This window comes from Thermobia domestica, chromosome 2, assembly GCF_964235325.1.
Source record: "Thermobia domestica chromosome 2, izTheDome1.hap1.1, whole genome shotgun sequence".
Lineage (NCBI taxonomy): Eukaryota > Metazoa > Arthropoda > Insecta > Zygentoma > Lepismatidae > Thermobia > Thermobia domestica.
Genome location: NC_137455.1, coordinates 62,859,480 through 62,863,687, shown reverse-complemented (window position 1 = coordinate 62,863,687; position 4,208 = coordinate 62,859,480).

Sequence of the window (4,208 nt, the reverse complement as noted above, 5' to 3'; positions counted from 1 at the left end):
TTCAATTTTCCTTTTACTTTTAATTGTTTTATTTTTTGTCCTCTACTCGCCGCTTTTGAATTTTCTGGTTTGAAACACTGATACTGCCCGAAGCCCGAATGAAGAAGGTGTGCCTTTCTCTGTGTCTTCTGTCTGTGTGTAGTGTGCTTCTATCCAGTGACGAGAAGGAACAGACAAGTGAACCAGTGACACTGAACGAGAACAGAGGTCGGAAATACTACCAAGCTCATGAACGAAATGGGAGTATTTAGGGGCCATTTATTTTCCCCGATTACTGCGCCATGTTATGCATCGACGGAAAAGTGTTGATGAAACTTTACATAGTTTGGGCCGTAGAATCCAAATCTGCAATCAAAAATTGGGGTTTCCATTAGAAATGTCAAAATTGAGCCCACTTCAAGCCCCAGGGGGTGGGTCTAGAGGGTCAGGTTTGGTTTCATCAGATAGATTTTTTAATATTACTAAACACGTGTTTTTTTGATTTTTCGATCCGAAGTTAAGTTCTCGATTTATTACACCGTGTCCAGACTTTTGATTCACTCTGTATATATATATATATATATATATATATATATATATATATATATATAATTATTATTATTATTATTATTATTATTATTATTATTATTATTATTATTATTATTATTGATCATTCCAATACCAATCATTTTACAAATGTTTCAGTTTTACATACGTTGAAACGTAAAATAATATTGATATATGCGAAATGTACGCTTACACAGTGGTAAAACATGTAAACTAATTTTGAATTATTTGCCGCAAACTGAGTCATACAAGATGGGGTAGAGGTAATGCATGTTCTTTTAAAATGGCTTAAACTATCCGGTAGATCGAATGACAGATATTAGTGAAAACGAATAATATTATTGTTTGCTACTATATTTTAGTTTTGCAATTTTCTATCCACTTCAGTATCCGTTTATGATAGAAGACCATGTTTTAGCCAATGACATATTCGTCAAGTCTATTACTGCAATTCAGCATGAGTTCTGCCGCCATTTTCATATCCGTAGAAACAGAGTTCTCCCAGTCGTAACACTATTTTGAGTTCAGTAAAGAATTTGTATCGTGGCGGACATAAATCTTGGACCACGTAATGGCGATTGCTTTGTAACAAACGCAGAGTATGAAAATTAAATATGTCATATCTGTAGTTGCATGTGGAGAAGAAACAAATTTGTTAACCAAAGGTTTAAGAACAACTAATGTTATTAATACAAACTTTGACGAAGATCTTTAACTTATATAATCATAAAAGATATACGAAAAACTTTGTGAAATGAAGAAAAATAACATACAAATTGCAAGCGAAGGCAAAGAAACCGAACGTAACCGGACTAAAGACGAATCGTTTACAGTTTACTGAACGTGGTTCATTGGCCAAGACACTCGGCCATTAATCTGGAGGTTCTTGGATAGAATCCAACTGAGGAATTCTTTTTTACTTTACGAATTTCGATGACGATTGATCGGCGATGACACATGTTTTATTATATTCAGATATTTGAATACTCGGGTGTTTCAATACTTGCACTATCAAATCTTCTGGAATAATAATAATAATAATAATAATAATAATAATAATAATAATAATAATAATAATAATAATAATAATAATAATAATAATAATAATAATAATATAATTATTATTATTACACGCAAAAAAAAAGAAAGGTTACTAGTAAACAAGAAAAAGGTGGAAAGTAACCAAGTTAGTTTGTCAATATATAGACAACAGAGTCGTGTGTCCCAGCAGCCAAGCCAAAAAGGTTAACGAGAGAAGGTGATCGTAACCTTGCGTTACAGGTTAACATTGCTAGGTTACAGTGTAATAACTCATAGGGGTACGCTAACCGATCACGTAGTTACCACTATCAATCATAGCCTGTAACCGGTAACCTTGTTAGTATGTTGGAATAACCGACTGCTCGGTTAACGAAACAGGGTGCGACAACTTTCTAACCGTGTATTTTGATTAGTATAACTTATTTAATAAATAACAGTAACAGATATTCACTCAGCCACGAGCACATTAAAAAATACATTACTAAAATAAGTAATAACTACCTAAATTTATTTTCATTTCTAGTATGTAATTTCTTTTTCTTTCTTTTCTTTTCTTTTTTTTTTTTTTTTGTCGCCATCCCGTTTAATGGGTAACGCCCTACCCTTATACGCCACCAATATCACAAATATTTAACAACTAACAGTGAGAATTTGTTTGGATGATACTCTTTCCTATAAGCAAAGACGTAAAAGGATTTTGATATTTGTACCGTAAAGGAACGTAAATAATAATAATAATAATAATAATAATAATAATAATAATAATAATAATAATAATAATAATAATAATAATAAGAAGAAGAAGAAGAAGAAGAAGAAGAGGAAGAAGAAGAATGGTATTAAAAGTTTTAAATTTGCCCTAAAATTTGACAAAACTTACTTAAACATAGGGATTTCGGAGAAGGGTTTTCGTACCTTCAAGACACACCTCTGCAACTACTCACATTTAAATGAAAGCTTTCCACTAAAGTTTGATGCAGAAGGTATTCTACTGTTCGTTTTAAGGAAAATAACTGTAATGAAAATAAATGAATATCATTGAACAGTAAGATATGTAATAAACTAACTTGTAGAATATGCAGATGTAATTATGAAAGCTTTGCTAAAACAATATATTTACAGACCATAATTCAGCGAGCTCTGCAATACAAAGTAACAAAATGACGTATAAGATTCAGTTTACAGAGCAATTCTTACTTAAAGAGTGGCATACACTATTTCAAGAATCGAGATAAGATGATAAATGCTTACGATGCTTTTCGCCTCGTCTTGATTCTAATCTCTAAAGCGAGACGATAATTTGAGTTAGCCTTGTCCCGTCTCGAATGTAAAATATTCTCATCCGATTTTGTTTGTTTTGTTTTAGAATCAAGATGAAAAATCCCTCTTCTCATGGACAACATTAAAGAAAACCGAAATATTTTTGCAAAATGTCACGTTTCTGCTTGTTATGGTTTGATCTGAGCGATAGTAAGCAGGGGTGCCCAGAAGGGGGGGCTATGACGCAAACTGCGTCATTGAAATATTTGGGGGGTTAAAATCTATATAAATATGTTTGATGAGGGGGGTAAAATTAATCGAAAAGAAGATTTTTTTCATGGAAGAACACCTACGGATAGACAATTGGGGGGGTGCGTCATACACATAAGGGGGGTGGGCACCACTGTAGTAAGTTTCTAATTTTTAATCTTCTGCGAGATGATAATACACTGAGAAAAATAAGTGGTAACCTAGTGGGAGTTAATGGACAATTTAGCTGCTAGAACCAGTTAATAATTTGTAACAACCCTTCTGAGACAAAAAGGTTAATTTTTCGAGGTCGCCGGTAATCAATCAAGAAAGGTTACTAGAAAATGTGTAGAAACAATCCAGTGTTTGGTTGCTATTAACCTATAAAATACGTTAGAAGAAGGTAACCAATTCAAGAAGGTTAATTTAATTTAAAACACTGTGTTGTTATCAACCGGTTTTCACACAAGGTAAATTTAACCCTCCGAAACTTGTTTACTGGTAACACTGCATTACTAGAAGTACAAACAGCAAGGTCGCCATTTGCAATTTTAATAACGAAAAGTTTTAAGAATTATGAATACATCCTAAGGAATAGGAAAACAGTTATTAAAATATAGATTCTACATAAATTAATAGAGAAATGTGAAGGAAAGTTTATTTACGGAGGTTTATGCATATTCTGAGATTTAAATGAATAAAATGTTATGTGACGTGTTTCTAGTACAAATATCCACACTAGATGGTAGCACTACTAGTTATGTAATTGTCGCCAAATAATTCACACACTCGTAACAATAATTTTGTAATGTGTTCAGGAAACATAATGCGTTTGTTATGTAATTGTTTATGGATACCGAATTCTCATGTATGTGTGCACGACAGTGTGAATGAAAAATACATTAAAAGTGTATCAACTAATAAACCATTTAAAACCGTTCATCTACTTTATAATTCTGATAGAGAAGGTGAGAATAGTATTATATATATAATTACTAAAGATATTTTTACATGAAAACAGTTACTACCACTCAAGTTCTTTATATCATCGATCGAACCAGGTTGACGACTACCCTTGGTGAGTCGTTATAAATTTTTTTTTTTTTTTCATG